At 36.8% G+C, this 22674-nt stretch overlaps 23 pseudogenes; all 23 read right to left on the bottom strand.

The window, feature by feature from the left end:
• Positions 1–41: 41 nt before the first annotated feature.
• On the bottom strand, positions 42–160 carry LOC149703835 (5S ribosomal RNA; annotated as a pseudogene).
• Positions 161–298: 138 nt separating this feature from the next.
• LOC149703834 (5S ribosomal RNA) lies at positions 299–417 on the bottom strand (annotated as a pseudogene).
• A 395-nt stretch (positions 418–812) lies between these two features.
• On the bottom strand, positions 813–931 carry LOC149703833 (5S ribosomal RNA; annotated as a pseudogene).
• A 140-nt stretch (positions 932–1071) lies between these two features.
• Positions 1072–1190, bottom strand: LOC149703832 (5S ribosomal RNA; annotated as a pseudogene).
• Positions 1191–1328: 138 nt separating this feature from the next.
• On the bottom strand, positions 1329–1447 carry LOC149703831 (5S ribosomal RNA; annotated as a pseudogene).
• Positions 1448–2101: 654 nt separating this feature from the next.
• LOC149703830 (5S ribosomal RNA) lies at positions 2102–2220 on the bottom strand (annotated as a pseudogene).
• Positions 2221–2358: 138 nt separating this feature from the next.
• On the bottom strand, positions 2359–2477 carry LOC149703829 (5S ribosomal RNA; annotated as a pseudogene).
• A 656-nt stretch (positions 2478–3133) lies between these two features.
• On the bottom strand, positions 3134–3252 carry LOC149703828 (5S ribosomal RNA; annotated as a pseudogene).
• Positions 3253–3649: 397 nt separating this feature from the next.
• LOC149703827 (5S ribosomal RNA) lies at positions 3650–3768 on the bottom strand (annotated as a pseudogene).
• A 654-nt stretch (positions 3769–4422) lies between these two features.
• LOC149703826 (5S ribosomal RNA) lies at positions 4423–4541 on the bottom strand (annotated as a pseudogene).
• Positions 4542–4679: 138 nt separating this feature from the next.
• Positions 4680–4798, bottom strand: LOC149703825 (5S ribosomal RNA; annotated as a pseudogene).
• Positions 4799–5452: 654 nt separating this feature from the next.
• LOC149703824 (5S ribosomal RNA) lies at positions 5453–5571 on the bottom strand (annotated as a pseudogene).
• Positions 5572–5709: 138 nt separating this feature from the next.
• On the bottom strand, positions 5710–5828 carry LOC149703823 (5S ribosomal RNA; annotated as a pseudogene).
• Positions 5829–6484: 656 nt separating this feature from the next.
• LOC149703822 (5S ribosomal RNA) lies at positions 6485–6603 on the bottom strand (annotated as a pseudogene).
• A 397-nt stretch (positions 6604–7000) lies between these two features.
• On the bottom strand, positions 7001–7119 carry LOC149703821 (5S ribosomal RNA; annotated as a pseudogene).
• A 654-nt stretch (positions 7120–7773) lies between these two features.
• LOC149703820 (5S ribosomal RNA) lies at positions 7774–7892 on the bottom strand (annotated as a pseudogene).
• Positions 7893–11123: 3231 nt separating this feature from the next.
• LOC149703819 (5S ribosomal RNA) lies at positions 11124–11242 on the bottom strand (annotated as a pseudogene).
• Positions 11243–11382: 140 nt separating this feature from the next.
• Positions 11383–11501, bottom strand: LOC149703818 (5S ribosomal RNA; annotated as a pseudogene).
• Positions 11502–11639: 138 nt separating this feature from the next.
• Positions 11640–11758, bottom strand: LOC149703817 (5S ribosomal RNA; annotated as a pseudogene).
• Positions 11759–11898: 140 nt separating this feature from the next.
• Positions 11899–12017, bottom strand: LOC149703816 (5S ribosomal RNA; annotated as a pseudogene).
• A 1426-nt stretch (positions 12018–13443) lies between these two features.
• On the bottom strand, positions 13444–13562 carry LOC149703815 (5S ribosomal RNA; annotated as a pseudogene).
• A 2203-nt stretch (positions 13563–15765) lies between these two features.
• On the bottom strand, positions 15766–15884 carry LOC149703814 (5S ribosomal RNA; annotated as a pseudogene).
• A 3495-nt stretch (positions 15885–19379) lies between these two features.
• On the bottom strand, positions 19380–19498 carry LOC149703813 (5S ribosomal RNA; annotated as a pseudogene).
• Positions 19499–22674: the final 3176 nt, after the last annotated feature.

Here is a 22674-nt window from a genome sequence, read left to right as displayed (position 1 = left end):
TTCATATCTGGTGGAATTTAAAAGAGAAAACAAAGTGAATAAGCCAACGGCACGCAGTGTTCCTAAATGGTCTCCCTCCCAAGTACTGCCTGCGCTCGAAGCTGCTTAACTTCAATGAGCGGACGAGAACCGTTGTTTTCAGCGTGATATGGCAGTCGCCGAGAGCACTAGTAAATAATTCGAATTTAAAATTAATTAGACAAATTAAACTTCCCTCATCTTTTTAAAAAAATACCAAAAATAAAATGATTGCTTTTTTATATCTGGTGGAATTTAAAAGAGATAACAAAAGTGAAAAAGCCAACGGCACGCAGTGTTCCTAAACGGTCTCCCTCCCAAGTACAGCCTGCGCTCGAAGCTGCTTAACTTCAATAAGCGGACGAGAACCGGTGTTATCAGCGTGATATGGCCGCTGCCGAGAGCACTTGTTAATAATTCGAATTTAAAATTAATTAGACAAATTAAACTTCCGGCATCTTTTCAAAACAATAACAAAAATAAAATGTTTGCTTTTTTCATATCTGGTGGAATTTAAAAGAGAAAACAAAAGTGAAAAAGCCAACGGCACGCAGTGTTCCTAAATGGTGTCCCTCCCAAGTACTGTCTGCGCTCGAAGCTGCTTAAATTCAATGATCGGACCAGAACCGGTGGTTTGATCGTGATATGGCCGTTGCCGAGAGCTCTAGTTGATAAGTCAAATTTAAAATTAATTAGACAAATTCAACTTCCCTCATCTTTATAAAAAATAACAAAAATAAAATGTTTCCTTTTTTCATATCTGGTGGAATTTAAAAGAGAAAACAAAGTGAATAAGCCAACGGCACGCAGTGTTCCTAAATGGTCTCCCTCCCAAGTACTTCCTGCGCTCGAAGCTGCTTAACTTCAATGATCGGACGAGAACCGGTGTTTTCCGCGTGATATTTCCGTTGCCGAGAGCACTAGTTAATAATTCGAACTTAAAATTAATTAGACAAATTAAACTTTCTGCATCTTTTTAAACAATAACAAAAATAAAATATGTTTGCTTTTCTCATATCTGGTGGAATTTAAAAGAGAAAGCAAAAGTGAAAAAGACAACGGCACGCAGTGTTCCTAAATGGTGTCCCTCCCAAGTACTGTCTGCGTTCGAAGCTGCTTAACTTCAATGATCGGACCAGAACCGGTGTTTTCATCGTGATATGGCCGTTGCCGAGAGCTCTAGTTGATAAGTCAAATTTAAAATTAATTAGACAAATTAAACTTTCCTCATCTTTTTAAAAAAATAACAAAAATAAAATGTTTCCTTTTTTCATATCTGGTGGAATTTAAAAGAGAAAACAAAGTGAATAAGCCAACGGCACGCAGTGTTCCTAAATGGACTCCCTCCCAGGTACTGCCTGCGCTCGAAGCTGCTTAACTTCAATGAACGGACGAGAACCGGTGTTTTCCGCGTGATATGGCCGTTGCCGAGAGCACTAGTTAATAATTCGAACTTAAAATTAATTAGACAAATTAAACTTTCTGCATCTTTTTAAACAATAACAAAAATAAAATATGTTTGCTTTTTTCATATCTGGTAGAATTTAAAAGAGAAAACAAAAATGAAAAAGCCAACGGCACGCAGTGTTCCTTAATGGTCTCCCTCCAAAGTTCTGCCTGCGCTCGAAGCTGCTTAACTTCAATGAGCGGACGAGAACCGTTGTTTTCAGCGTGATATGGCAGTCGCCGAGAGCACTTGTAAATAATTCGAATTTAAAATTAATTAGACAAATTAAACTTGCTGCATCTTTTTAAAACAATAACAAAAATAAAATGTTTGCTTTTTTCATATCTGGTGGAATTTAAAAGAGAAAACAAAAGTGAAAAAGCCAACGGCACGCAGTGTTCCTAAATGGTGTCCCTCCCAAGTACTGTCTGCGCTCGAAGCTGCTTAAATTCAATGATCGGACCAGAACCGGTGGTTTGATCGTGATATGGCCGTTGCCGAGAGCTCTAGTTGATAAGTCAAATTTAAAATTAATTAGACAAATTCAACTTCCCTCATCTTTTTAAAAAATAACAAAAACAAAATATTTCCTTTTTGCATATCTGGTGGAATTTAAAAGAGAAAACAAAGTGAATAAGCCAACGGCACGCAGTGTTCCTAAATGGTGTCCCTCCCAAGTACTGCCTGCGCTCGAAGCTTCTTAACTTCAATGATCGGACCAGAACCGGTGTTTTCATCGTGATATGGCCGTTGCCGAGAGCTCTAGTTGATAAGTCAAATTTAAAATTAATTAGACAAATTAAACTTCCCTCATCTTTTTAAAAAAATAACAAAAATAAAATGTTTCCTTTTTTCATATCTGGTGGAATTTAAAAGAGAAAACAAAGTGAATAAGCCAACGGCACGCAGTGTTCCTAAATGGTCTCCCTCCCAAGTACTGCCTGCGCTCGCAACTGCTTAACTTCAATGATCGGACGAGAACCGGTGTTTTCCGCGTGATATGGCCGTTGCCGAGAGCACTAGTTAATAATTCGAACTTAAAATTAATTAGACAAATTAAACTTTCTGCATCTTTTTAAACAATAACAAAAATAAAATATGTTTGCTTTTTTCATATCTGGTAGAATTTAAAAGAAAAAACAAAAATGAAAAAGCCAACGGCACGCAGTGTTCCTTAATGGTCTCCCTCCAAAGTTCTGCCTGCGCTCGAAGCTGCTTAACTTCAATGAGCGGACGAGAACCGTTGTTTTCAGCATGATATGGCTGTCGCCGAGAGCACTAGTAAATAATTCGAATTTAAAATTAATTAGACAAATTAAACTTGTTGCATCTTTTTAAAACAATAACAAAAATAAAATGTTTGCTTTTTTCATATCTGGTGGAATTTAAAAGAGAAAACAAAAGTGAAAAAGCCAACGGCACGCAGTGTTCCTAAATGGTCTCCCTCCCAAGTTCTTTCTGCGTTCGAAGCTGCTAAACTTCAATGGTCGGACGAGAACCGGCGTTTTCCGCGTGATATAGCCGTTGCCGAGAGCACTAGTTATTAATTCGAACTTAAAATTAATTAGACAAATTAAACTTCCTGCATCTTTTTAAAACAATAACAAAAATAAAATGTTTGCTTTTTTCATATCTGGTGGAATTTAAAAAAGAAAACAAATATGAAAAAGCCAACGGCACGCAGTGTTCCTAAATGGTCTCCCTCCCAAGTTCTGCCTGCGTTCGAAGCTGCTTAACTTCAATGGTCGGACGAGAAAAGGTATTTCCCGCTTGATATGGCCGTTGCCGAGAGCACTAGTTAAAAACTCGAATTTAAAGTTGATTAGACAAATTAAACTTCCTGCATCTTTTTAAAACAATAACAAAAATAAAATGTTTGCTTTTTTCATATCTGGTGGAATTTAAAAGAGAAAACAAAAATGAAAAAGCCAACGCCACGAAGTGTTCCTAAATGGTCTCCCTCCCAAGGACTGCCTGCGCTCGAAACTGCTTAACTTCAATGAGCGGACGAGAACCGTTGTTTTCAGCGTGATATGGCAGTCGCCGAGAGCACTAGTAAATAATTCGAATTTAAAATTAATTAGACAAATTAAACTTGCTGCATCTTTTTAAAACAATAACAAAAATAAAATGTTTGCTTTTTTCATATCTGGTGGAATTTAAAAGAGAAAACAAAAGTGAAAAAGCCAACTGCACGCAGTGTTCCTAAATGGTGTCCCTCCCAAGTACTGTCTGCGCTCGAAGCTGCTTAACTTCAATGATCGGACCAGAACCGGTGTTTTCATCGTGATATGGCCGTTGCCGAGAGCTCTAGTTGATAAGTCAAATTTAAAATTAATTAGACAAATTATACTTCCATCATCTTTCTAAAAAATAACAAAAATAAAATGTTTCCTTTTTTCATATCTGGTGGAATTTAAAAGAGAAAACAAAAGTGAAAAAGCCAACGGCACGCAGTGTTCCTAAATGGTCTCCCTCCCAAGTTCTGCCTGCGTTCGAAGCTGCTAAACTTCAATGGTCGGACGACAACCGGCGTTTTCCGCATGATATGGTCGTTGCCGAGAGCACTAGTAAATAATTCGAATTTAAAATTAATTAGACAAAATAAACTTCCTGCATCTTTTTAAAACAATAACAAAAATAAAATGTTTGCTTTTTTCATATCTGGTGGAATTTAAAAGAGAAAACAAAAATGAAAAAGCCAACGGCACGCAGTGTTCCTAAATGGTCTCCCTCCAAAGTTCTGCCTGCGCTCGAAGCTGCTTAACTTCAATGAGCGGACGAGAACCGTTGTTTTCAGCCTGATATGGCAGTCGCCGAGAGCACTAGTAAATAATTCGAATTTAAAATCAATTAGACAAATTAAACTTGCTGCATCTTTTTAAAACAATAACAAAAATAAAATGTTTGCTTTTTTCATATCTGGTGGAATTTAAAAGAGAAAACAAAAGTGAAAAAGCCAACTGCACGCAGTGTTCCTAAATGGTGTCCCTCCCAAGTACTGTCTGCGCTCGAAGCTGCTTAACTTCAATGATCGGACCAGAACCGGTGTTTTCATCGTGATATGGCCGTTGCCGAGAGCTCTAGTTGATAAGTCAAATTTAAAATTAATTAGACAAATTATACTTCCCTCATCTTTCTAAAAAATAACAAAAATAAAATGTTTCCTTTTTTCATATCTGGTGGAATTTAAAAGAGAAAACAAAAGTGAAAAAGCCAACGGCACGCAGTGTTCCTAAATGGTCTCCCTCCCAAGTTCTGCCTGCGCTCGAAGCTGCTTAACTTCAATGAACGGACGAGAACCGGTGTTTTCCGCGTGATATGGCCGTTGCCGAGAGCACTAGTTAATAATTCGAACTTAAAATTAATTAGACAAATTAAACTTTCTGCATCTTTTTAAACAATAACAAAAATAAAATATGTTTGCTTTTTTCATATCTGGTAGAATTTAAAAGAGAAAACAAAAATGAAAAAGCCAACGGCACGCAGTGTTCCTTAATGGTCTCCCTCCAAAGTTCTGCCTGCGCTCGAAGCTGCTTAACTTCAATGAGCGGACGAGAACCGTTGTTTTCAGCGTGATATGGCAGTCGCCGAGAGCACTTGTAAATAATTCGAATTTAAAATTAATTAGACAAATTAAACTTGCTGCATCTTTTTAAAACAATAACAAAAATAAAATGTTTGCTTTTTTCATATCTGGTGGAATTTAAAAGAGAAAACAAAAGTGAAAAAGCCAACGGCACGCAGTGTTCCTAAATGGTGTCCCTCCCAAGTACTGTCTGCGCTCGAAGCTGCTTAAATTCAATGATCGGACCAGAACCGGTGGTTTGATCGTGATATGGCCGTTGCCGAGAGCTCTAGTTGATAAGTCAAATTTAAAATTAATTAGACAAATTCAACTTCCCTCATCTTTTTAAAAAATAACAAAAACAAAATATTTCCTTTTTTCATATCTGGTGGAATTTAAAAGAGAAAACAAAGTGAATAAGCCAACGGCACGCAGTGTTCCTAAATGGTGTCCCTCCCAAGTACTGCCTGCGCTCGAAGCTTCTTAACTTCAATGATCGGACCAGAACCGGTGTTTTCATCGTGATATGGCCGTTGCCGAGAGCTCTAGTTGATAAGTCAAATTTAAAATTAATTAGACAAATTAAACTTCCCTCATCTTTTTAAAAAAATAACAAAAATAAAATGTTTCCTTTTTTCATATCTGGTGGAATTTAAAAGAGAAAACAAAGTGAATAAGCCAACGGCACGCAGTGTTCCTAAATGGTCTCCCTCCCAAGTACTGCCTGCGCTCGCAACTGCTTAACTTCAATGATCGGACGAGAACCGGTGTTTTCCGCGTGATATGGCCGTTGCCGAGAGCACTAGTTAATAATTCGAACTTAAAATTAATTAGACAAATTAAACTTTCTGCATCTTTTTAAACAATAACAAAAATAAAATATGTTTGCTTTTTTCATATCTGGTAGAATTTAAAAGAAAAAACAAAAATGAAAAAGCCAACGGCACGCAGTGTTCCTTAATGGTCTCCCTCCAAAGTTCTGCCTGCGCTCGAAGCTGCTTAACTTCAATGAGCGGACGAGAACCGTTGTTTTCAGCATGATATGGCTGTCGCCGAGAGCACTAGTAAATAATTCGAATTTAAAATTAATTAGACAAATTAAACTTGTTGCATCTTTTTAAAACAATAACAAAAATAAAATGTTTGCTTTTTTCATATCTGGTGGAATTTAAAAGAGAAAACAAAAGTGAAAAAGCCAACGGCACGCAGTGTTCCTAAATGGTCTCCCTCCCAAGTTCTTTCTGCGTTCGAAGCTGCTAAACTTCAATGGTCGGACGAGAACCGGCGTTTTCCGCGTGATATGGCCGTTGCCGAGAGCACTAGTTATTAATTCGAACTTAAAATTAATTAGACAAATTAAACTTCCTGCATCTTTTTAAAACAATAACAAAAATAAAATGTTTGCTTTTTTCATATCTGGTGGAATTTAAAAAAGAAAACAAATATGAAAAAGCCAACGGCACGCAGTGTTCCTAAATGGTCTCCCTCCCAAGTTCTGCCTGCGTTCGAAGCTGCTTAACTTCAATGGTCGGACGAGAAAAGGTATTTCCCGCTTGATATGGCCGTTGCCGAGAGCACTAGTTAAAAACTCGAATTTAAAGTTGATTAGACAAATTAAACTTCCTGCATCTTTTTAAAACAATAACAAAAATAAAATGTTTGCTTTTTTCATATCTGGTGGAATTTAAAAGAGAAAACAAAAATGAAAAAGCCAACGCCACGAAGTGTTCCTAAATGGTCTCCCTCCCAAGGACTGCCTGCGCTCGAAACTGCTTAACTTCAATGAGCGGACGAGAACCGTTGTTTTCAGCGTGATATGGCAGTCGCCGAGAGCACTAGTAAATAATTCGAATTTAAAATTAATTAGACAAATTAAACTTGCTGCATCTTTTTAAAACAATAACAAAAATAAAATGTTTGCTTTTTTCATATCTGGTGGAATTTAAAAGAGAAAACAAAAGTGAAAAAGCCAACTGCACGCAGTGTTCCTAAATGGTGTCCCTCCCAAGTACTGTCTGCGCTCGAAGCTGCTTAACTTCAATGATCGGACCAGAACCGGTGTTTTCATCGTGATATGGCCGTTGCCGAGAGCTCTAGTTGATAAGTCAAATTTAAAATTAATTAGACAAATTATACTTCCCTCATCTTTCTAAAAAATAACAAAAATAAAATGTTTCCTTTTTTCATATCTGGTGGAATTTAAAAGAGAAAACAAAAGTGAAAAAGCCAACGGCACGCAGTGTTCCTAAATGGTCTCCCTCCCAAGTTCTGCCTGCGTTCGAAGCTGCTAAACTTCAATGGTCGGACGACAACCGGCGTTTTCCGCATGATATGGTCGTTGCCGAGAGCACTAGTAAATAATTCGAATTTAAAATTAATTAGACAAAATAAACTTCCTGCATCTTTTTAAAACAATAACAAAAATAAAATGTTTGCTTTTTTCATATCTGGTGGAATTTAAAAGAGAAAACAAAAATGAAAAAGCCAACGGCACGCAGTGTTCCTAAATGGTCTCCCTCCAAAGTTCTGCCTGCGCTCGAAGCTGCTTAACTTCAATGAGCGGACGAGAACCGTTGTTTTCAGCCTGATATGGCAGTCGCCGAGAGCACTAGTAAATAATTCGAATTTAAAATCAATTAGACAAATTAAACTTGCTGCATCTTTTTAAAACAATAACAAAAATAAAATGTTTGCTTTTTTCATATCTGGTGGAATTTAAAAGAGAAAACAAAAGTGAAAAAGCCAACTGCACGCAGTGTTCCTAAATGGTGTCCCTCCCAAGTACTGTCTGCGCTCGAAGCTGCTTAACTTCAATGATCGGACCAGAACCGGTGTTTTCATCGTGATATGGCCGTTGCCGAGAGCTCTAGTTGATAAGTCAAATTTAAAATTAATTAGACAAATTATACTTCCCTCATCTTTCTAAAAAATAACAAAAATAAAATGTTTCCTTTTTTCATATCTGGTGGAATTTAAAAGAGAAAACAAAAGTGAAAAAGCCAACGGCACGCAGTGTTCCTAAATGGTCTCCCTCCCAAGTTCTGCCTGCGTTCGAAGCTGCTAAACTTCAATGGTCGGACGACAACCGGCGTTTTCCGCATGATATGGTCGTTGCCGAGAGCACTAGTAAATAATTCGAATTTAAAATTAATTAGACAAAATAAACTTCCTGCATCTTTTTAAAACAATAACAAAAATAAAATGTTTGCTTTTTTCATATCTGGTGGAATTTAAAAGAGAAAACAAAAATGAAAAAGCCAACGGCACGCAGTGTTCCTAAATGGTCTCCCTCCAAAGTTCTGCCTGCGCTCGAAGCTGCTTAACTTCAATGAGCGGACGAGAACCGTTGTTTTCAGCCTGATATGGCAGTCGCCGAGAGCACTAGTAAATAATTCGAATTTAAAATCAATTAGACAAATTAAACTTGCTGCATCTTTTTAAAACAATAACAAAAATAAAATGTTTGCTTTTTTCATATCTGGTGGAATTTAAAAGAGAAAACAAAAGTGAAAAAGCCAAAGGCACGCAGTGTTCCTAAATGGTCTCCCTCCCAATTTCTGCCTGCGTTCGAAGCTGCTAAACTTCAATGGTCGGACGAGAACCGGCGTTTTCCGCGTGATATGGCCGTTGCCGAGAGCACTAGTTATTAATTCGAACTTAAAATTAATTAGACAAATTAAACTTCCCTCATCTTTCTAAAAAATAACAAAAATAAAATGTTTCCTTTTTTCATATCTGGTGGAATTTAAAAGAGAAAACAAAAGTGAAAAAGCCAACGGCACGCAGTGTTCCTAAATGGTCTCCCTCCCAAGTTCTGCCTGCGTTCGAAGCTGCTAAACTTCAATGGTCGGACGACAACCGGCGTTTTCCGCATGATATGGTCGTTGCCGAGAGCACTAGTAAATAATTCGAATTTAAAATTAATTAGACAAAATAAACTTCCTGCATCTTTTTAAAACAATAACAAAAATAAAATGTTTGCTTTTTTCATATCTGGTGGAATTTAAAAGAGAAAACAAAAGTGAAAAAGCCAACGGCACGCAGTGTTCCTAAATGGTCTCCCTCCCAAGTTCTGCCTGCGTTCGAAGCTGCTAAGCTTCAATGGTCGGACGAGAACCGGCGTTTTCCGCGTGATATGGCCGTTGCCGAGAGCACTAGTTATTAATTCGAACTTAAAATTAATTAGACAAATTAAACTTGCTGCATCTTTTTTAAACAATAACAAAAATAAAATGTTTGCTTTTTTCATATCTGGTGGAATTTAAAAGAGAAAACAAAAGTGAAAAAGCCAACGGCACGCAGTGTTCCTAAATGGTCTCCATACCAAGTTTTGCCTGCGTTCGAAGCTGCTAAACTTCAATGGTCGGACGAGAACCGGCGTTTTCCGCGTGATATGGCCGTTGCCGAGAGCACTAGTTATTATTTCGAACTTAAAATTAATTAGACAAATTAAACTTCCTGCATCTTTTTAAAACAATAACAAAAATAAAATGTTTGCTTTTTTCATATCTGGTGGAATTTAAAAGAGAAAACAAAAATGAAAAAGCCAACGGCACGCAGTGTTCCTAAATGGTCTCCCTCCAAAGTTCTGCCTGCGCTCGAAGCTGCTTAACTTCAATGAGCGGACGAGAACCGTTGTTTTCAGCGTGATATGGCAGTCGCCGAGAGCACTAGTAAATAATTCGAATTTAAAAGTAATTAGACAAATTAAACTTGCTGCATCTTTTTAAAACAATAACAAAAATAAAATGTTTGCTTTTTTCATATCTGGTGGAATTTAAAAGAGAAAACAAAAGTGAAAAAGCCAAAGGCACGCAGTGTTCCTAAATGGTCTCCCTCCAAAGTTCTGCCTGCGCTCGAAGCTGCTAAACTTCAATGGTCGGACGAGAACCGGCGTTTTCCGCGTGATATGGCCGTTGCCGAGAGCACTAGTTATTAATTCGAACTTAAAATTAATTAGACAAATTAAACTTGCTGCATCTTTTCAAAACAATAACAAAAATAAAATGTTTGCTTTTTTCATATCTGGTGTAATTTAAAAGAAAAAACAAAAATGAAAAAGCCAACGGCACGCAGTGTTCCTAAATGGTCTCCCTCCAAAGTTCTGCCTGCGCTCGAAGCTGCTTAACTTCAATGAGCGGACGAGAACCGTTGTTTTCAGCGTGATATGGCAGTCGCCGAGAGCACTAGTAAAAAATTCGAATTTAAAAGTAATTAGACAAATTAAACTTCCTGCATCTTTTTAAAACAATAACAAAAATAAAATGTTTGCTTTTTTCATATCTGGTGGAATTTAAAGGAGAAAACAAAAGTGAAAAAGCCAAAGCACGCAGTGTTCCTAAATGGTCTCCCTCCCAAGTTCTGCCTGCGTTCGAAGCTGCTTAACTTCAATGAGCGGACGAGAACCGTTGTTTTCAGCGTGATATGGGAGTCGCCGAGAGCACTAGTAAATAATTCGAATTTAAAATTAATTAGACAAATTAAACTTCCTGCATCTTTTCAAAACAATAACAAAAATAAAATGTTTGCTTTTTTCATATCTGGTGTAATTTAAAAGAAAAAACAAAAATGAAAAAGCCAACGGCACGCAGAGGTCCTAAATGGTCTCCCTCCCGAGTTCTGCCTGCGCTCGAAGCTGCTTAACTTCAATGATCAGACGAAAACCGTTGTTTTCAGCGTGATATGGCCGCTGCCGAGAGCACTAGTTAATAATTCGAATTTAAAATTAATTAGACAAATTAAACTTCCTGCATCTTTTTAAATAATGACAAAAATAAAATATGTTTGCTTTTTTCATATCTGGTGGAATTTAAAAGAGAAAACAAAAGTGAAAAAGCCAACGGCACGCAGTGTTCCTAAATGGTGTCCCTCCCAAGTACTGTCTGCGCTCGAAGCTGCTTAAATTCAATGATCGGACCAGAACCGGTGGTTTGATCGTGATATGGCCGTTGCCGAGAGCTCTAGTTGATAAGTCAAATTTAAAATTAATTAGACAAATTCAACTTCCCTCATCTTTTTAAAAAATAACAAAAATAAAATGTTTCCTTTTTTCATATCTGGTGGAATTTAAAAGAGAAAACAAAGTGAATAAGCCAACGGCACGCAGTGTTCCTAAATGGTCTCCCTCCCAAGTACTGCCTGCGCTCGAAGCTGCCTAACTTCAATGATCGGACGAGAACCGGTGTTTTCCGCGTGATATGGCCGTTGCCGAGAGCACTAGTTAATAATTCGAACTTAAAATTAATTAGACAAATTAAACTTTCTGCATCTTTTTAAACAATAAAAAAAATAAAATATGTTTGCTTTTTTCATATCTGGTGGAATTTAAAAGAGAAAACAAAAGTGAAAAAGACAACGGCACGCAGTGTTCCTAAATGGTGTCCCTCCCAAGTACTGTCTGCGCTCGAAGCTGCTTAACTTCAATGATCGGACCAGAACCGGTGTTTTCATCGTGATATGGCCGTGGCCGAGAGGTCTAGTTGATAAGTCAAATTTAAAATTAATTAGACAAATTAAACTACCCTCATCTTTTTAAAAAAATAACAAAAATAAAATGTTTCCTTTCTTCATATCTGGTGGAATTTAAAAGAGAAAACAAAGTGAATAAGCCAACGGCACGCAGTGTTCCTAAATGGTCTCCCTCCCAAGTACTGCCTGCGCTCGAAGCTGCTTAACTTCAATGATCGGACGAGAACCGGTGTTTTCCGCGTGATATGGCCGTTGCCGAGAGCACTAGTTAATAATTCGAACTTAAAATTAATTAGACAAATTAAACTTTCTGCATCTTTTTAAACAATAACAAAAATAAAATATGTTTGCTTTTTTCATATCTGGTAGAATTTAAAAGAGAAAACAAAAATGAAAAAGCCAACGGCACGCAGTGTTCCTTAATGGTCTCCCTCCAAAGTTCTGCCTGCGCTCGAAGCTGCTTAACTTCAATGGTCGGACGAGAACCGGTGTTTTCCGCGTGATATGGCCGTTGCCGAAAGCACTAGTTAATTCGAATTTAAAATTAATTAGACAAATTAAACTTCCTGCATCTTTTTAAAACAATAACAAAAATAAAATGTTTGCTTTTTTCATATGTGGTGGAAATTAAAAGAGAAAACAAAAATGAAAAAGCCAACGGCAGGCAGAGTACCTAAATGGTCTCCCTCCCAAGTTCTGCCTTCGCTCGAAGCTGCTTAACTTCAATGATCAGACGAGAACCGTTGTTTTCAGCGTGATATGGCTGCTGCCGAGAGCACTAGTTAATAATTCGAATTTAAAATTAATTAGACAAATTAAACTTCCTGCATCTTTTTAAAACAATAACAAAAATAAAATGTTTGCTTTTTTCATATGTGGTGGAAATTAAAAGAGAAAACAAAAATGAAAAAGCCAACGGCACGTAGTGTTCCTAAATGGTCTCCCTCCAAACTTCTGCCTGCGCTCGAAGCTGCTTAACTTCAATGGTTGGACGAGAACCGGTGTTTTCCGCGTGATATGGCCGTTGCCGAGAGCACTAGTTAATAATTCGAACTAAAAATTAATTAGACAAATTAAACTTTCTGCATCTTTTAAAACAATATCAAAAATAAAATATGTTTGCTTTTTTCATATCTGGTAGAATTTAAAAGACAAAACAAAAATGAAAAAGCCAACGGCACGCAGTGTTCCTAAATGGTCTCCCTCCAAAGTTCTGCCTGCGCTCGAAGCTGCTTAACTTCAATGAGCGAACGAGAACCTTTGTTTTCAGCATAGTATGGCAGTCGCCGAGAGCACTAGTAAATAATTCCAATTTAAAATTAATTAGACAAATTAAACTTGCTGCATCTTTTTAAAACAATAACAAAAATAAAATATTTGCTTTTTTCATATCTGGTGGAATTTAAAAGAGAAAACAAAAGTGAAAAAGCCAACGGCACGCAGTGTTCCTAAATGGTGTCCCTCCAAAGTTCTGCCTGCGCTCGAAGCTGCTAAACTTCAATGAGCGAACGAGAACCTTTGTTTTCAGCATAGTATGGCAGTCGCCAAGAGCACTAGTAAATAATTAGAATTTAAAATTAATTAGACACATTAAACTTCCTGCATCTTTCTATAACAATAACAAAAATAAAATGTTTGGTTTTTTCATATCTGGTGTAATTTAAAAGAGAAAACAAAAGTGAAAAACCAACGGCACGCATTGTTCCTAAATGGTCTCCCTCCCAAGTTCTGCCTGCGTTCGAAGCTGCTAACTTCAATGGTCGGACGAGAAAAGGTATTTCCCGCTTGATATGGCCGTTGCCGAGAGCACTAGTTAATAATTCGAATTTAAAGTTAATTAGACAAATTAAACTTCCTGCATCTTTTTAAATAATGACAAAAATAAAATATGTTTGCTTTTTTCGTATCTGGTAGAATTTAAAAGAGAAAACAAAAATGAAAAAGCCAACGGCACGCAGTGTTCCTAAATGGTCTCCCTCCAGAGTTCTGCCTGCGCTCGAAGCTGCTTAACTTCAATGGTTGGACGAAAACCGGTGTTTTCCGCGTGATATGGCCGTTGCCAAGAGCACTAGTTAATAATTCGAACTTAAAATTAATTAGACAAATTTAACTTTCTGCATCTTTTTAAACAATAACAAAAATAAAATATGTTTGCTTTTTTCATATCTGGTAGAATTTAAAAGAGAAAACAAAAATGAAAAAGCCAACGGCACGCAGTGTTCCTAAATGGTCTCCCTCCAAAGTTTTTCCTGCGCTCGAAGCTGCTTAACTTCAATGAGCGGACGAGAACCGTTGTTTTCAGCGTGATATGGCAGTCGCCGAGAGCACTAGTAAATAATTCGAATTTAAAATTAATTAGACAAATTAAACTTGCTGCATCTTTTTAAAACAATAACAAAAATAAAATATTTGCTTTTTTCATATCTGGTGGAATTTAAAAGAGAAAACAAAAATGAAAAAGCCAACGGCACGCAGTGTTCCTAATTGGTCTCCCTCCAAAGTTCTGCCTGCGCTCGAAGCTGCTTAACTTCAATGAGCGGACGAGAACAATTGTTTTCAGCGTGGTATTGTAGTCGCCGAGAGCACTAGTAAATAATTCGAATTTAAAATTAATTAGACAAATTAAACTTCCTGCATCTATTTAAAACAATAACAAAAATAAAATGTTTGCTTTTTTCATATCTTGTGGAATTAAAAGAGAAAACAAAAGTTAAAAAGCCAACGGCACGCAGTGTTTTTAAATTGTCTCCCTCCCAAGTTCTGCCTGCGTTCGAAGCTGCTTAACTTCAAAGGTCGGACGAGAAAAGGTATTTCCCGCTTGATATGGCCGTTGCCGAGAGCACTAGTTAATAATTCGAATTTAAAGTTAATTAGACAAATTGAACTTCCTGCATCATTTAAAACAATGACAAAAATAAAATATGTTTGCTTTTTTCATGTCTGGTAGAATTTAAAAGAGAAAACAAAAATGAAAAAGTCAACGGCACGCAGTGTTCCTAAATGGTCTTCCTCCAAAGTTCTGCCTGCGTTCGAAGCTGCTTATTTTCAATGGTCGGAAGAGAACCGGCGTTTTCTGCGTGATATGGCCGTTGCCGAGAGCACTAGTTATTATTTCGAACTTAAAATTAATTAGACAAATTAAACTTCCTGCATCTTTTTAAAACAATATCAAAAATAAAATGATTGCTTTTTTCATATCTGGTGGAATTTAAAGAGATAACAAAAGTGAAAAAGGAAACGGCACGCAGTGTTCCTAAACGGTCTCCCTCCCAAGTACAGCCTGCGCTCGAAGCTGCTTAACTTCAATGAGTGGACGAGAACGGTGTTATCAGCGTGATATTGCCGCTGCCGAGAGCACTAGTTAATAATTCGAATTTAAAATTAATTAGACAAATTAAACTTCCTGCATCTTTTTAAAACAATAACAAAAATAAAATGTTTGCTTTTTTCATATGTGGTGGAAATTAAAAGAGAAAACAAAAATGAAAAAGCCAACGGCACGCAGAGTTCCTAAATGGTCTCCCTCCCAAGTTCTACAAGCGCTCGAAGCTGCTTAACTTCAATGATCGGACGAGAACCGTTGTTTTCCGCGTGATATGGCCGTTGCCGAGAGCACTAGTTAAAAATTCGAACTTAAAATTAATTAAACAAATTAAACTTTCTGCATCTTTTTAAACAATAACAAAAATAAAATATGTTTGCTTTTTTCATATCTGGTAGAATTTAAAAGAGAATTAAAAAATGAAAAAGCCAACGGCACGCAGTGTTCCTAAATGGTGTCCCTCCAAAGTTCTGCCTGCGCTCGAAGCTGCTAAACTTCAATGAGCGTACGAGAACCGTTGTTTTCAGCGTGATACGGCAGTCGCCGAGAGCACTAGTAAATAATTCGAATTTAAAATTAATTAGACAAATTAAGCTTCCTGCATCTTTTTAAAACAATAACAAAAATAAAATGTTTGCTTTTTTCATATCTGTTGGAATTTAAAAGAGAAAACAAAAGTGAAAAAGCCAACGGCACGCAGTGTTCCTAAATGGTGTCCCTCCCAAGTACTGTCTGCCCTCGAAGCTGCTTATCTTCAATTATCGGACCAGAACCGGTGTTTTCATCGTGATATGGCCGTTGTCGAGAGCTCTAGTTGATAAGTCAAATTTAAAATTAATTAGACAAATTAAACATCCCTCATCTTTTTTAAAAAATAACAAAAATAAAATGTTTCGTTTTTTCATATCTGGTGGAATTTAAAAGAGAAAACAAAAGTGAATAAGCCAACGGCACACAGTGTTCCTAAATGGTCTCCCTCCCAAGTACTGCCTGCGCTCGATGCTGCTTAACTTCAATGATCGTACGAGAACCGTTGTTTTCAGCGTGATATGGCCGTCGCCGAGAGCACTAGTAAATAATTCGAATTTAAAACTAATTAGACAAATTAAACTTCCTGCATCTTTTTAAACAATGACAAAAATAAAATATGTTTGCTTTTTTCATATCTGGTAGAATTTAAAAGAGAAAACAAAAATGAAAAAGCCAACGGCACGCAGTGTTCCTAATTGGTCTCCCTCCAAAGTTCTGCCTGCGCTCGAAGCTGCTTCACTTCAATGAGCGGACGAGAACCGTTGTTTTCAGCGTGATATGGCAGTCGCCGAGAGTACTAGTAAATAATTCAAATTTAAAATTAATTAGACAAATTAAACTTCCTGCATCTTTTTAAAACAATAACAAAAATAAAATGTTTGCTTTTTTCATATCTTGTGGAATTAAAAGAGAAAACAAAAGTGAAAAAGCCAACGGCACGCAGTGTTACTAAATTGTCTCCCTCCCAAGTTCTGCCTGCGTTCGAAGCTGCTTAACTTCAATGGTCGGACGAGAAAAGGTATTTCCCGCTTGATATGGCCGTTGCCGAGAGCACTAGTTAATAATTCGAATTTAAAGTTAATTAAACAAATTGAATTTCCTGCATCATTTAAAACAATGACAAAAATAAAATATGTTTGCTTTTTTCATATCTGGTAGAATTTAAAAGAGAAAACAAAAATGAAAAAGCCAAAGGCACGCAGTGTTCCTAAATGGTCTTCCTCCAAAGTTCTGCCTGCGTTCGAAGCTGCTTATTTTCAATGGTCGGACGAGAACCGGCGTTTTCCGCGTGATATGGCCGTTGCCGAGAGCACTAGTTATTAATTCGAACTTAAAATTAATTAGACAAATTAAACTTTCTGCACCTTTTTAAACAATAACAAAAATAAAATATATTTGCTTTTTTCATATCTGGTAGAATTTAAAAGAGAAAACAAAAATGAAAAAGCCAACGGCACGCAGTGTTCCTAAATGGTCTCCCTCCAAAGTTCTGCCTGCGCTCGAAGCTGCTTAACTTCAATGAGCGGACGAGAACCGTTGTTTTCAGCGTGATATGGCAGTCGCCGAGAGCACTAGTAAATAATTCGAATTTAAAATTAATTAGACAAATTAAACTTCCTGCATCTTTTTAAAACAATAACAAAAATAAAATGTTTCCTTTTTTCATATCTGGTGGAATTTAAAAGAGAAAACAAAAGTGAATAAGCCAACGGCACGCAGTGTTCCTAAATGGTCTCCCTCCAGCGTTCTGCCTGCGCTCGAAGCTGCTTAACTTCAATGGTTGGACGAGAACCGGTGTTTTCCGCGTGATATGGCCGTTGCCAAGAGCACTAGTTAATAATTCGAACTTAAAATTAATTAGACAAATTTAACTTTCTGCATCTTTTTAAACAATAACAAAAATAAAATATGTTTGCTTTTTTCATATCTGGTAGAATTTAAAAGAGAAAACAAAAATGAAAAAGCCAACGGCACGCAGTGTTCCTAAATGGTCTCCCTCCAAAGTTTTTCCTGCGCTCGAAGCTGCTTAACTTCAATGAGCGGACGAGAACCGTTGTTTTCAGCGTGATATGGCAGTCGCCGAGAGCACTAGTAAATAATTCGAATTTAAAATTAATTAGACAAATTAAACTTGCTGCATCTTTTTAAAACAATAACAAAAATAAAATATTTGCTTTTTTCATATCTGGTGGAATTTAAAAGAGAAAACAAAAATGAAAAAGCCAACGGCACGCAGTGTTCCTAATTGGTCTCCCTCCAAAGTTCTGCCTGCGCTCGAAGCTGCTTAACTTCAATGAGCGGACGAGAACAATTGTTTTCAGCGTGATATTGTAGTCGCCGAGAGCACTAGTAAATAATTCGAATTTAAAATTAATTAGACAAATTAAACTTCCTGCATCTATTTAAAACAATAACAAAAATAAAATGTTTGCTTTTTTCATATCTTGTGGAATTAAAAGAGAAAACAAAAGTTAAAAAGCCAACGGCACGCAGTGTTTTTAAATTGTCTCCCTCCCAAGTTCTGCCTGCGTTCGAAGCTGCTTAACTTCAGAGGTCGGACGAGAAAAGGTATTTCCCGCTTGATATGGCCGTTGCCGAGAGCACTAGTTAATAATTCGAATTTAAAGTTAATTAGACAAATTGAACTTCCTGCATCATTTAAAACAATGACAAAAATAAAATATGTTTGCTTTTTTCATGTCTGGTAGAATTTAAAAGAGAAAACAAAAATGAAAAAGTCAACGGCACGCAGTGTTCCTAAATGGTCTTCCTCCAAAGTTCTGCCTGCGTTCGAAGCTGCTTATTTTCAATGGTCGGAAGAGAACCGGCGTTTTCTGCGTGATATGGCCGTTGCCGAGAGCACTAGTTATTATTTCGAACTTAAAATTAATTAGACAAATTAAACTTCCTGCATCTTTTTAAAACAATATCAAAAATAAAATGATTGCTTTTTTCATATCTGGTGGAATTTAAAGAGATAACAAAAGTGAAAAAGGAAACGGCACGCAGTGTTCCTAAACGGTCTCCCTCCCAAGTACAGCCTGCGCTCGAAGCTGCTTAACTTCAATGAGTGGACGAGAACGGTGTTATCAGCGTGATATTGCCGCTGCCGAGAGCACTAGTTAATAATTCGAATTTAAAATTAATTAGACAAATTAAACTTCCTGCATCTTTTTAAAACAATAACAAAAATAAAATGTTTGCTTTTTTCATATGTGGTGGAAATTAAAAGAGAAAACAAAAATGAAAAAGCCAACGGCACGCAGAGTTCCTAAATGGTCTCCCTCCCAAGTTCTACAAGCGCTCGAAGCTGCTTAACTTCAATGATCGGACGAGAACCGTTGTTTTCCGCGTGATATGGCCGTTGCCGAGAGCACTAGTTAAAAATTCGAACTTAAAATTAATTAAACAAATTAAACTTTCTGCATCTTTTTAAACAATAACAAAAATAAAATATGTTTGCTTTTTTCATATCTGGTAGAATTTAAAAGAGAATTAAAAAATGAAAAAGCCAACGGCACGCAGTGTTCCTAAATGGTGTCCCTCCAAAGTTCTGCCTGCGCTCGAAGCTGCTAAACTTCAATGAGCGTACGAGAACCGTTGTTTTCAGCGTGATACGGCAGTCGCCGAGAGCACTAGTAAATAATTCGAATTTAAAATTAATTAGACAAATTAAGCTTCCTGCATCTTTTTAAAACAATAACAAAAATAAAATGTTTGCTTTTTTCATATCTGTTGGAATTTAAAAGAGAAAACAAAAGTGAAAAAGCCAACGGCACGCAGTGTTCCTAAATGGTGTCCCTCCCAAGTACTGTCTGCCCTCGAAGCTGCTTATCTTCAATTATCGGACCAGAACCGGTGTTTTCATCGTGATATGGCCGTTGTCGAGAGCTCTAGTTGATAAGTCAAATTTAAAATTAATTAGACAAATTAAACATCCCTCATCTTTTTTAAAAAATAACAAAAATAAAATGTTTCGTTTTTTCATATCTGGTGGAATTTAAAAGAGAAAACAAAAGTGAATAAGCCAACGGCACACAGTGTTCCTAAATGGTCTCCCTCCCAAGTACTGCCTGCGCTCGATGCTGCTTAACTTCAATGATCGTACGAGAACCGTTGTTTTCAGCGTGATATGGCCGTCGCCGAGAGCACTAGTAAATAATTCGAATTTAAAACTAATTAGACAAATTAAACTTCCTGCATCTTTTTAAACAATGACAAAAATAAAATATGTTTGCTTTTTTCATATCTGGTAGAATTTAAAAGAGAAAACAAAAATGAAAAAGCCAACGGCACGCAGTGTTCCTAATTGGTCTCCCTCCAAAGTTCTGCCTGCGCTCGAAGCTGCTTCACTTCAATGAGCGGACGAGAACCGTTGTTTTCAGCGTGATATGGCAGTCGCCGAGAGTACTAGTAAATAATTCAAATTTAAAATTAATTAGACAAATTAAACTTCCTGCATCTTTTTAAAACAATAACAAAAATAAAATGTTTGCTTTTTTCATATCTTGTGGAATTAAAAGAGAAAACAAAAGTGAAAAAGCCAACGGCACGCAGTGTTACTAAATTGTCTCCCTCCCAAGTTCTGCCTGCGTTCGAAGCTGCTTAACTTCAATGGTCGGACGAGAAAAGGTATTTCCCGCTTGATATGGCCGTTGCCGAGAGCACTAGTTAATAATTCGAATTTAAAGTTAATTAAACAAATTGAATTTCCTGCATCATTTAAAACAATGACAAAAATAAAATATGTTTGCTTTTTTCATATCTGGTAGAATTTAAAAGAGAAAACAAAAATGAAAAAGCCAAAGGCACGCAGTGTTCCTAAATGGTCTTCCTCCAAAGTTCTGCCTGCGTTCGAAGCTGCTTATTTTCAATGGTCGGACGAGAACCGGCGTTTTCCGCGTGATATGGCCGTTGCCGAGAGCACTAGTTATTAATTCGAACTTAAAATTAATTAGACAAATTAAACTTTCTGCACCTTTTTAAACAATAACAAAAATAAAATATATTTGCTTTTTTCATATCTGGTAGAATTTAAAAGAGAAAACAAAAATGAAAAAGCCAACGGCACGCAGTGTTCCTAAATGGTCTCCCTCCAAAGTTCTGCCTGCGCTCGAAGCTGCTTAACTTCAATGAGCGGACGAGAACCGTTGTTTTCAGCGTGATATGGCAGTCGCCGAGAGCACTAGTAAATAATTCGAATTTAAAATTAATTAGACAAATTAAACTTCCTGCATCTTTTTAAAACAATAACAAAAATAAAATGTTTCCTTTTTTCATATCTGGTGGAATTTAAAAGAGAAAACAAAAGTGAATAAGCCAACGGCACGCAGTGTTCCTAAATGGTCTCCCTCCAGCGTTCTGCCTGCGCTCGAAGCTGCTTAACTTCAATGGTTGGACGAGAACCGGTGTTTTCCGCGTGATATGGCCGTTGCCAAGAGCACTAGTTAATAATTCGAACTTAAAATTAATTAGACAAATTTAACTTTCTGCATCTTTTTAAACAATAACAAAAATAAAATATGTTTGCTTTTTTCATATCTGGTAGAATTTAAAAGAGAAAACAAAAATGAAAAAGCCAACGGCACGCAGTGTTCCTAAATGGTCTCCCTCCAAAGTTTTTCCTGCGCTCGAAGCTGCTTAACTTCAATGAGCGGACGAGAACCGTTGTTTTCAGCGTGATATGGCAGTCGCCGAGAGCACTAGTAAATAATTCGAATTTAAAATTAATTAGACAAATTAAACTTGCTGCATCTTTTTAAAACAATAACAAAAATAAAATATTTGCTTTTTTCATATCTGGTGGAATTTAAAAGAGAAAACAAAAATGAAAAAGCCAACGGCACGCAGTGTTCCTAATTGGTCTCCCTCCAAAGTTCTGCCTGCGCTCGAAGCTGCTTAACTTCAATGAGCGGACGAGAACAATTGTTTTCAGCGTGATATTGTAGTCGCCGAGAGCACTAGTAAATAATTCGAATTTAAAATTAATTAGACAAATTAAACTTCCTGCATCTATTTAAAACAATAACAAAAATAAAATGTTTGCTTTTTTCATATCTTGTGGAATTAAAAGAGAAAACAAAAGTTAAAAAGCCAACGGCACGCAGTGTTTTTAAATTGTCTCCCTCCCAAGTTCTGCCTGCGTTCGAAGCTGCTTAACTTCAGAGGTCGGACGAGAAAAGGTATTTCCCGCTTGATATGGCCGTTGCCGAGAGCACTAGTTAATAATTCGAATTTAAAGTTAATTAGACAAATTGAACTTCCTGCATCATTTAAAACAATGACAAAAATAAAATATGTTTGCTTTTTTCATGTCTGGTAGAATTTAAAAGAGAAAACAAAAATGAAAAAGTCAACGGCACGCAGTGTTCCTAAATGGTCTTCCTCCAAAGTTCTGCCTGCGTTCGAAGCTGCTTATTTTCAATGGTCGGAAGAGAACCGGCGTTTTCTGCGTGATATGGCCGTTGCCGAGAGCACTAGTTATTATTTCGAACTTAAAATTAATTAGACAAATTAAACTTCCTGCATCTTTTTAAAACAATATCAAAAATAAAATGATTGCTTTTTTCATATCTGGTGGAATTTAAAGAGATAACAAAAGTGAAAAAGGAAACGGCACGCAGTGTTCCTAAACGGTCTCCCTCCCAAGTACAGCCTGCGCTCGAAGCTGCTTAACTTCAATGAGTGGACGAGAACGGTGTTATCAGCGTGATATGGCCGCTGCCGAGAGCACTAGTTAATAATTCGAATTTAAAATTAATTAGACAAATTAAACTTCCTGCATCTTTTTAAAACAATAACAAAAATAAAATGTTTGCTTTTTTCATATGTGGTGGAAATTAAAAGAGAAAACAAAAATGAAAAAGCCAACGGCACGCAGAGTTCCTAAATGGTCTCCCTCCCAAGTTCTGCCTGCGCTCGAAGCTGCTAAACTTCAATGAGCGTACGAGAACCGTTGTTTTCAGCGTGATACGGCAGTCGCCGAGAGCACTAGTAAATAATTCGAATTTAAAATTAATTAGACAAATTAAGCTTCCTGCATCTTTTTAAAACAATAACAAAAATAAAATGTTTGCTTTTTTCATATCTGTTGGAATTTAAAAGAGAAAACAAAAGTGAAAAAGCCAACGGCACGCAGTGTTCCTAAATGGTGTCCCTCCCAAGTACTGTCTGCCCTCGAAGCTGCTTATCTTCAATTATCGGACCAGAACCGGTGTTTTCATCGTGATATGGCCGTTGTCGAGAGCTCTAGTTGATAAGTCAAATTTAAAATTAATTAGACAAATTAAACATCCCTCATCTTTTTTAAAAAATAACAAA

The sequence above is a fragment of the Phalangium opilio genome, unplaced genomic scaffold (genome assembly GCF_054372755.1).
Source record: "Phalangium opilio isolate 3A_F unplaced genomic scaffold, DU_Popi_V2 ptg000017l_1, whole genome shotgun sequence".
Lineage (NCBI taxonomy): Eukaryota > Metazoa > Arthropoda > Arachnida > Opiliones > Phalangiidae > Phalangium > Phalangium opilio.
This window is presented reverse-complemented; position numbering and strand designations above follow the sequence as displayed.